Source organism: Cibotium barometz, chromosome 36 (assembly GCF_041138505.1).
Source record: "Cibotium barometz isolate CiBa-2024 chromosome 36, ASM4113850v1, whole genome shotgun sequence".
Taxonomy (NCBI): Eukaryota; Viridiplantae; Streptophyta; class Polypodiopsida; order Cyatheales; family Cibotiaceae; genus Cibotium; species Cibotium barometz.
In genome coordinates this window covers 7820058-7830268 of record NC_141081.1, presented here as the reverse complement: position 1 = coordinate 7830268, position 10211 = coordinate 7820058, and positions in this window count along the sequence as shown.

Sequence of the window (10211 nt, the reverse complement as noted above, 5' to 3'; positions counted from 1 at the left end):
TTGCTTTTTACATAATTTCTTGCTTCCCTGCAATTTTCGCATTTCCGCAATGGATCAAAAAATCCAACCAAATTCCAAACATCCCTTATACATTCCTTCTATTTAACACTAGTAGAAGGAATATTGTGGTGTCCCGAGAGTGCTTGACTAAGCTCTAACTTTGTAATTGCAGCTTGGTGCATAAATTTGTGTATTGCAGGTTGCAAACCAAACACCCTAATGAACACAAAATATATATGCTCACATGGCACGTACGACTCTTTTTTCAGATCCCTCAAAGCAAACTCTGGATAAGAGCACCTTGGAAATTTGCATACATTAACCGCAAAGGAGATTCTAGATTTCTTTGAATCAGTTGTTGAAATCCAAAAAACGTGTGACTCTGCTTGACTGACAACTATCTCACGCACTACCTCTCCTTCCATTATAAGTGCTCTATTAATACAATCTTGGCTTGCCTTGCTTATCTTCTCCTTCCATCTTACAATGTGGCCATCACCTCTGCTCGTTGGGCGAACATTGCATGGTGTTGTCTGAATAGTGGAAACATTGTGTTTTACACCCTCCAAAATAAAACCCGCGTTGATGAGTTTGGTTGTCTCTTTCGCAGACAAACATGTGCCTCTAGCAACCTTCGAAAGAAGAGGAGCTGGCCCACAAGACTTCTGAATCTGCTCATCCACTCTAGCTGAATGAATTACACTCGATGGACAAAAGTAGAACATCTGCCAACTCTCCTTATCCTTATGCTGTCGATGTCCTTTGAAGCAAGGTGCAGGAATACCCTTCAGTGGCCCTTCCTTCTTGTCAAGAACGAAAGCTCCACAGCGTTTGGCTCTCCCTTCCAAAATACCCCAGCATGTAGATTGACATTTGGGTGGTGTTCTCCGGATAGCCCATTCTTTCACATCAACCTCACTCTCTTTTGGGGTCCCATAAATGCATGAAGCACCCTCTTTTGGTCTTCGAACATGAATAGTAACGTTCTCATATTCTGGTCGATGACTATCTGTATCAAGTATAATTTTTGCATCCATTTTTCTTCTCTTGCGCATCACACTTTTCAGGACTGTCCTCTGAACATCTAGAGCAACAATATCTTGTTCCTCCAACACTGTTGATGCAAGGTCCACAAGATTTTTTTTTTGCTTGAACCCCTTCGTCTCCGGACATAAATCTTTTCTTAATTTGATTTAAACTCCGCCCAGACCCCTCATGTCTTCCTGTCAAGTAGGCCTTATAATGGACACTTTGCAAGACTGACATGACAAGGTCTGCACTGAAGCAGAGAACAAGCTAACTTGTTGAGCGTATCCCAAAGCTGCTCGCATGGATGCATGCTTAGACTCTGAGAGATTAACCGTAGGCACAAATGGACCTCCACCCCCTTGTGTCAATACCCATTTTTCCCAGTGAAATCCTCGCACCTCCCACCAAGATAACCATGTCTCTAATGAATGTAGCTCTGTCTCATGCGCATGTCCCAAACTCCAAAATGTAACAAGTTTGTCCTTTGCTGATGCGACTGACAACTTCACTTGGTGCATCTCTCAACCGTCGACACAAATCCTTGTGCTCCTCTTGAAATTGTGGTTTGATACAAACTCGTGTATGTTCCAGCATACTCTTTTCCCAGTGAAAAGAACACGAGGGTTCCTTAAACATCATCACATTCCTTTTACCTTTATTGAAAATAGTACGCACTGTAAGCCAATTTGCTTGTGCCTCATCAGCCCCATGAAACCTGCAAACTCTGCACTCTCAAATCCACATTGCTGCAACCTTTCATTCATCAAAGTCCAAAATAAAACCTGTGCATTTGTATTCTCCACCTTGAACTCACCTACTGAATTTGTAAGCAATTCTCTGACAAAAGGGTGATAAACATGTGCACTCATTGTGGTCCAGCCACTTGTCTTGTGCACATGATCAAAGTGGACAAATTGTTTCTCTAATGGTCCACCCGGCCTCATTTGATTAACTAAGCAATGTGGAGCCTCAGGTATTTAAGATGTCCTTTGTGGATCATTCGGAAAAGCAAAAGAAAGAGAACGAGAAGCTCGCCTGGGATGATTTCAAATAGATGCAATTCACAAAAAATCTAAAATCAAGGCTTGATGATTCTATTGGAATTATAATCATTTCTAGCAAGAGATGTTAAAAGCTGACTAATCTTATCTTCAATTTGAAAACAAAAAAGGTGGTGAAGGAAGCTCTGAGGATGGCGAGTACCGTACACTATGTAACTCCCGAATCTCTTCAAGAAGATATCATTTTCAAAGGTGCTTAGATCCCAATTGAGTTTAAATTAATGCATCACATTTACTAATCAACCACACTTGCCTTATTACAGACATGATTATTCCAAAGGGGAGGATGATTTTGTTCAATTTTGCTATGGTGCATCTCAACCCTAACTACTACCCAAACCCTCTTAAATTTGACCCCATGGCGTTGGATGGTGATGATTTGTGTCCCTCCACTCTTCCTCAAATTTCTGGTGGAAAATTTTGTTTAATGATGTTCTTTTAATAACCCCTTAATTCCGTTCAATTAGCAGGATCCTGCAAATAATAATCCTACCTTTTTAATGCCTTTTGGCGGTGGAAAAAAGCTTTAGAAAAAATGGGTATGTGTGTCAATTTTTTGCTTTGATTAGTTTCTTGGAGATATTGAGGCAATATGTTGTGGCAAATATTGAGGCAATATTTGACAATAACATCATATTTTTCTTCTTGGATGTAGATATCGAGTATGCATATATTGTTTAAGCCATTGGCCACCATGACGATTCATGGAGGCCTTGAAAAAAATTAAGAAAAATGTGCTAGACAAATTAACAATAATTAAAAAACCCTATGACATGAAGCTACAACAACTCCAAGTTCTCCACATAATGATGTGAATCGAGCTTCACTCATTCCTTTGGTGAATATGCCTGCAATCATCTAATCTGTGGGACAATGCTCAATCATTATTAATCTTTTCTTTACTTCATGTCAAACATACACTACAACACGTCGGAGGCACAATAGCATTTCAGTAGCGCTTTTTTTGTCGGGATATCGGGGATTTCGTTCATTGCTCAGTAGCGCTACTAGCATCGAAATTTCGTTGCTCCACAACATTTATAATAGTGAAATTTCACTGCTGAGCAGTGCTTTTAGCAATGAAATTTGTGACTGCTGAACAAAGAAGATAGCAGTGAAATTACGGTGTTATTTTCGCTGCATGAAATTCCAGAGAGTTGTTGGAAGCTGAATTCTAAAAATACATCTCACATCCACACAGAAGATGATATATAGTCATCCATTAAAAACTTGGAGCCATGTTTCGAGCAAAAAAAAAAAAAAGATAGTTGAAAACTTTTGAGAAGGGAAACAATGTCAAGATCATGAATCTATCCCATCTTGTAATAAATCCATATGTGTTGTTTCATCAATGTCTATATCTAATGGAAGCTCAATGAAAAGATGGGGTTCTGTATCAATATTAATATCACTATCATGATCCTATAAAGCATTGTCATGATTGATAGGTGACTCATCATCTTCTTTTTTGATTGATGTTCCTCATGCTCTTCATTGGCCCTGTCCAAAATGTTTTCTTCATCGTCTTCTTCCAATGAGCCGATTTGAGGTAGTACTTGCACCTCATCCAGAGATTCAACCTCCACATCTTGATCTTGAAAGATATGTTTTGAACGAGGAAAAACTTGTATAACATACCACCACTTTGGATCAATTCGATCGGTGTGAAACACAACCTAATATCACAAAGCAAAGGGGTTACACTTTTATTATACTACATCAAGATTTAATTTGAAATTGGTTGGGTTACTAACTTGTTGATAGTGTTGAGGTAGTACGAAGGTATCTGTCTCATCATTCCAAAACTTGGTGAAATCAATTTGGAAGAACCCATTTGGATGTTTCTTCACGGTTGCTTGAGCACCTCTATATATCACGTTGAACCATTTGACATCAAAGATAAATAGACTAAATGCTCTAAATCTAACCTCAAGAATATCTTGAATAGTTTCACAATACTCAAGATTGTCCTTTGTAACATTGGTATCATGTCTACTGGCTTGACTTTCTTGCTCAAAAGTTGCCATCACACCACAATCGAATGTGTTTCTTTTAGAATCCACACGCTCCATGTGAAAGTGCCTTCCCTCTGACCATATTGCATTATATATTTTGTACTAACATTAAACAAAAGCATGACATTTAGTACATATAGTGCATTAAACAAGGTATATACATGAGATAGAGATGAAGAATGTACTTACTTGAGGGTCACATCCTCTTGCATACTCATGCTCTTCTCTTGTGATCATCTCTTCATTTTACGATGCCATTGATATGGCCATACGAAGCCATTCTATATTGATCACATTTGGTAGAGGTTCCAAGCTAGGCGGGAATGGCAAGTGTCTATTTGCTCTTCTAAAAGCTCTTCTCTCATCCTTTCGTCTATTGATTGCATCCTTGTATCTCCCAATCCACTTCTTCATGATGGGACTATTTAGAATGTAGAATGTATTCACCTTGTGGTGTAATTCTTCATCCAGTCTTCATTGCCTTCCTTTTCCCTGAGGCACATTAGTGATTAGTTGATCCTCCTCCTCATTGTTCCATAATTGTGGCATGGAAGGATCTACGTGAGATAGATGTTTTGAGATATACATAAGAGACTCTTGCGCATCAACCATCCCTCTGCCATGCTGGCTTCTAGCCTTGCTCTTTGTCTCACAAAATCCTTCAAGGTTTTCATGAACCTTTCATGAACCTTTCAAGGAAAAACATCCATCGAACATGAACAACGCCACTTGATCAACTAAATGCACAATAAGATGCAATTGGATAGTGAGAATTGTTCTAGGAAAGTTGTCCTCAATCATACACACTGCCTCAATAGCATTGAGACAAGCCATCTCAATGGATGTAGGATCTATCTCCTTTGAGGATATGTACCTACATACATAGCAATTATGTGTACTATTTACCAATACATAACTTGTGAGCACATGAGAACTCCAAATAAGCAATATACTTAGTGAATTGAAGAGAAGATTCATACCTCACCAAGCTTCCCATTTTGTAAATAGCCTCTCTCACCTTCTTGTATCCATAACCAACTATAGAAATTGGAAGAATAAACTATGCATAGCAAAAATTGGAAGTTAGTATACGAGCCTACAAATTATGTACCATAAAGAGAAAATGAATAATAGACTATTTATATACCTATAATATCTTGTGCCAATCATGTGTCTTGAGGCCATATAATCGTACCCCTCCTTTCTTTTTGGTCTTTGTGAAGGCACCCTTCAATGAATGCATTGCTCTCATTGGTGTATAAAAAGATGCAATCACACTTTTCACCTTATTGTGCTCCTTGGTTAATACCCATGGTGCCTTTGGTAGGACCATGTTACTACTCTCACTTTCAATTGGCCATGCACTTTGAATGTGTCCAATGTTTTTTAAGTCATCCCTTGCAACCTTTGTCTATTTTACTAATATTATGGTCCCAAATATTTGTTGCCACATTCTTGAAAATATACATGGGATCTAAGAGATGATTGATCTTCATGTCACACCAATATGGAAGTCCAAAGGAAGATTGAGTGTCTAGACATCCCATCGGGGGTGCTTCTCTATGCCTCAAACCAATCTTTACCTCTCATCACAAGTGGTGAGACATCATGTGGAACATACTTTAGATGTGAAGAACAGAGAAATCGATGAACCACAGCCAAGTTCTTGTATGAGTGCGTGTTTACACGCTATGGCTTACCTATTGAAATCGTTAGTAATCAAGGTGTGCACTTTGTGAATGAGGTCATAGAGTTTTTACTTCAAGAATTTCTGGTAATTCACAAGCGTTCTGCACCCTATCATCCCCAGACCAATGGTCAAGCTGAGAGTACTAACAAGATTCTCTGCACAGCACTCACAAAGATTGTTGAGGGACATAGGACTGATTGGGAGCAAAAGTTGCACTCAGTTCTTTGGGCATATAGAACAGCCTATAAAACATCTGTGGGCACAACCCCATTTGAGCTTGCTTTTGGGCTAGATGCAATTCTTCCCATTGAATTTCTTGTACCTACTCTAAGAGTTGCTAAACAATTGGACTGGACTGGTCATGAGCTTTTTCAACGCATTGATGAATTCGAAAATCTTGATGAGACCCGCTTATTGGCCGGGTAATGGGGATGTATGCCGAGAAGAGGAGACAAAAGCAATGGTATGATCAAACTGTAACAACTGGCCGATTCAAAAAAGGGGACCTTGTGCTCTTGTACACACTTAAGAAGCATAAGCGAAAGCTCAAGAAACGTGGCTTAGGACCGTTTGTGATTAATGAGCTTACTCCTAGTGGTACAGTGCGTTTAGAGACACTAGAAGGTGAGCAAATGCCTAACTTCATTAATGGAAGTTGTTACATGCAAATGAAGATCAATACAAGGAAGCAACAAAAAAGATACTTAGGGCTCTTGTAAAGAGTTCCACTTTGTAGATGAATGTGGGAGAGGGCTTCACAATAATCCCACATGGGAACTTTTGAGAGTTCTAGAATTTTTGTATAAAAGGTGGCTCATTTGAGAGCATGGACACATTGGGCAAACTCATGTTTGAGCTCTCTTGAGACTAGCTCTCCCTCTTCTTCCATAGAGGTGCAAGCTCTTCTCACTCCCCATCTACATTGTTGTAAGTTCTATTCTTTTGTTAATTCAATGCAATGAGTTGATATTAGTCTCTCTTCTCTTGTCAATTCTCTAGTATGCATATTTCTTATTGATAGCTTAAAGGGTTGTGTGCATGCTAGGGAAATGTTTATTTGAGAATGAAGAATGCTTGATCTTTGTGTAAGCAATAGCTAGGCTTTCTTCTTGTTTGGATGTATGGATGAATGGAATGTGGAGTTGAGCAATAGCAAGATTGAGCTTGAGTGTGTATTGAATCTATGTCAATAGTAGTAGTTTTCTTGGCATTCTCTCCATCAAATGGATAAGCTTTTGTGCACCGGTACGGGTTGAATCCCTAGCTCCGAAAGGGATGCAAATCCCATTGGATTGAGCTAAGTGTGGATCATACTACTCTTGCTACAAGTGAGAGAGTAATCCGTCTCTCCATTGGCGCCGCTGCCGGGGAGAAGACTCAAATCCGGTTGAGAGTGTGTGGAAACCACCACTATTTCCTCTTTTGGTTGCAAAACCATTGAGTGATTAGGTTAAGTTTGGGTGTGTGATCCCGGTGTGAGTGGATAAGGTTAACCATTGAGCGGTTGAGGTTTCTCCCGCATTGTTTTTTTTTATGTTTCACTGCTTTTATGCTTTTTCAAGTACCGTTCATTATGCTTACATTCATTGTTTTCTTTTGCCATTTCATGCTTTCATGCTTTTCGCTAAACATGTAATTAGTGAAAAATAAAAAAATAAAAAAATAAAAGAGGTGCGTTGCTAAGCTCTTCCATAGCTTATGCAAGCTCCATGGACTCCCAAGCGTGAAGCCCGCTTAAGAAAGAGAGGAGAGAGGGAAAGAGAAGGGAGAAAGGAAGAGAGGAGAGGTTGAAAATTTGTTTTTTATTTTTTATTTTTTTTTGAGAATTTTGCATTGATCTTCACTCTGGCCGCACGTCACTCAAGGCGCAGCAAAAAGAATTAAAGAAGAAATGCTAGCCGGCAGGAAAGGCGGCCTTAAAAAAAATATACATCTACATCTATATATATAGATATAGATTTATATTTCTATTTTTTTACAGTGGCAGCATCGTGGAGGAGACGACTTTTAAGAGAAAAAAACAATTATATATATATATATATATATATATATATATATATATATATATAATTGTTTTAATCGTTTTTACGATTGGCAGAGGCGTGAAGAAACGTTGGTGTGGAGGCGACCGGCAAGAGGCAGAGAAGCTGGCTGGCTGTAGAGGCGAAGACGCAGCTGCCGACTCAGGTGAAAGGGGCCGGCGATGAGCAGCAAAGGGGTGGTGAGAGCTTTGGAAGGCGGAGTGCGGGTGGCCGCAAGTTGGTGAAGTAGCCGCTGCCGCAAGAAAGTAAAGGTAATTGCAGCAGCTGAGGAGGCGGCAAAACGTTCCTCGTCCAGCCCCTCAACAGCAGCGTCACCAACAGCCCCTCAACAGCAGCGTCACCAACAGCTGAGGAGGCGGCAAAACGTGCAGCAGAAGCGTCGGCGTGGGCGGCTGCTGGCTGACGTTGGTGTGGAGACCGGCAGCAGCAGCACCGACAGCAAAGCAGTGTTGGCCGGCGGCGTTGGCATAGGCGAGTAGAAGCCTGCAGCCGACAGAAGAGGACACGGCGGAGTGAGCAGCAACGACAGCAAAGCAGAGGCGGTTGGAGGAAGCGAAAGAAGGCGAGCCTGCAGAGGAAGAGAAAAGCAGCGCAAGAGGTCGGCAGCAAGAGCTGGATTCCAGCGAGCGGTGAGCTGGTGCATTGAAGGCCGAGCGCGAAATCCGGCGAGCGGCGAGCAAAAGATAAGGTAGGTGGTATTTTTCCTTTTTTTATTTTTTTTATTTTTTTAATTAATTTTTCAATGTTTTTTTGTATTTTTAAATAAAACAAAAACAAAAAAAAATATTTTTTTGTTTTAAAAAACAAAAGAGAAAAAAGATTTAAAAAATAATTAAATTTTTTTAAAAAAACAAAGAGATTAAAAAAGAAAAAGAAGAAAAAAAAACAATTTTTATTTATTTTTGAAACCATTGTTCATCATTTAAATTTTTGCATAATTAATGTAGCTTGCATTTTTTATTTTTTATTTTCTAGAATTTTTGTAAATGATGCATAATTAGTAAATTCATATTTTTTATATTTGGCACGAAATTTATAAGTAAAAAAAAAAAACACAAAAACAAAACAAAACAAAAGGAGAAAAAAACAAAAGAAAACTAAAGAAAATTAAAAAAAAAAGATAAAATTGAGTGTTTTTTAGGAGTCTACTTTTTTGCATAATTTGTAATTCTTCATTCTTTAATTTTTTGCATAATTAGTTTAACTTGCATTTTTTAAATTTTTGTAACTTTGTGCATAATTAGTATTTTTTAGTGTGATTCATAATTTTTGTGTTAAAAAAAGTAAAAAATCATAAAAACATAAAATCATTTAAAAAAAACATTTAAAAAAACAAATAACAAAAAAATAGGGTAGATAGTTACGCCACACAGACCCATTTTTAGTTGCCTTTAGTGATTAGGTAGGTTAAATAATATATATATATATATATATATATATATATATATTTTACACAAAAAAACCAAAACCAAAACAAAACAAAAACACATAACAAAACCAAAAAAATTTGACCTTATGCACTTGCGGTCGGGACGTTGTGTAGATTCTGCCATAGGACCTAGGGCACCTTCTAGAGTGCCTACGCAAGAAAGTGGGACCCAATCGGTAGGAAATTTGGCAGATATTGCTGAAACCCTTTCTGAATCCCAATCCGATACCCTTTCCTCTAGAACAACTAGTTCATTGTCCATGGACAATCTAGGGCCGACAAATAGTCATCCCGTAGCCCCAAATAGAACACCCACAAGATCCTTTAATCCATTTGAAGCCGACACCATGGGGTTAACACTCAATGTGAGACTCCAATATGTCTACACAAATGCTCAAGGAGCTGAGATCTTTAGGGACCCACAACAACGGTATCTTGTTAAGATAGCCGACATATTCTCAGAACTTGATAGAGCACCTCTAGTCAATGACCAGGGTAACATGTACATGGGTGGAGATGGTGTTCGCTACGAAGTCACCTACCATCCAGAAAAGGTAGACAAATTAGGGGAGCTCTCTAAAACCGAGTTCTTAGACTTATCAGAACTTTCCAGAGCAAGGGAGTTTAGAAATGACTGGCTCATCGAGCCGGACATGCCTGGACCATCCAATGCCCAGTCCTCAAAGCCATCCATAGATGATTTACTTCTTGTAGATCTAAATTTGGAAAGGGATAGGAAAGGCAAGAGCAAACTGGATCAGGGGGTTGAATGCCAATGGGAGTTTGTACGACAAATTCCTGTGACAAAGGTCTTACAGGATGACCCACTTCAAGAGGTCTATAAGGACTCGTTAGAGGGATATTATGCCACAACTAGATTGCCACAGCTGGATCTTCCTCTAGCTCATGTGGTGGTAGTTGAGAAGCTCGCAGGACACATGAACA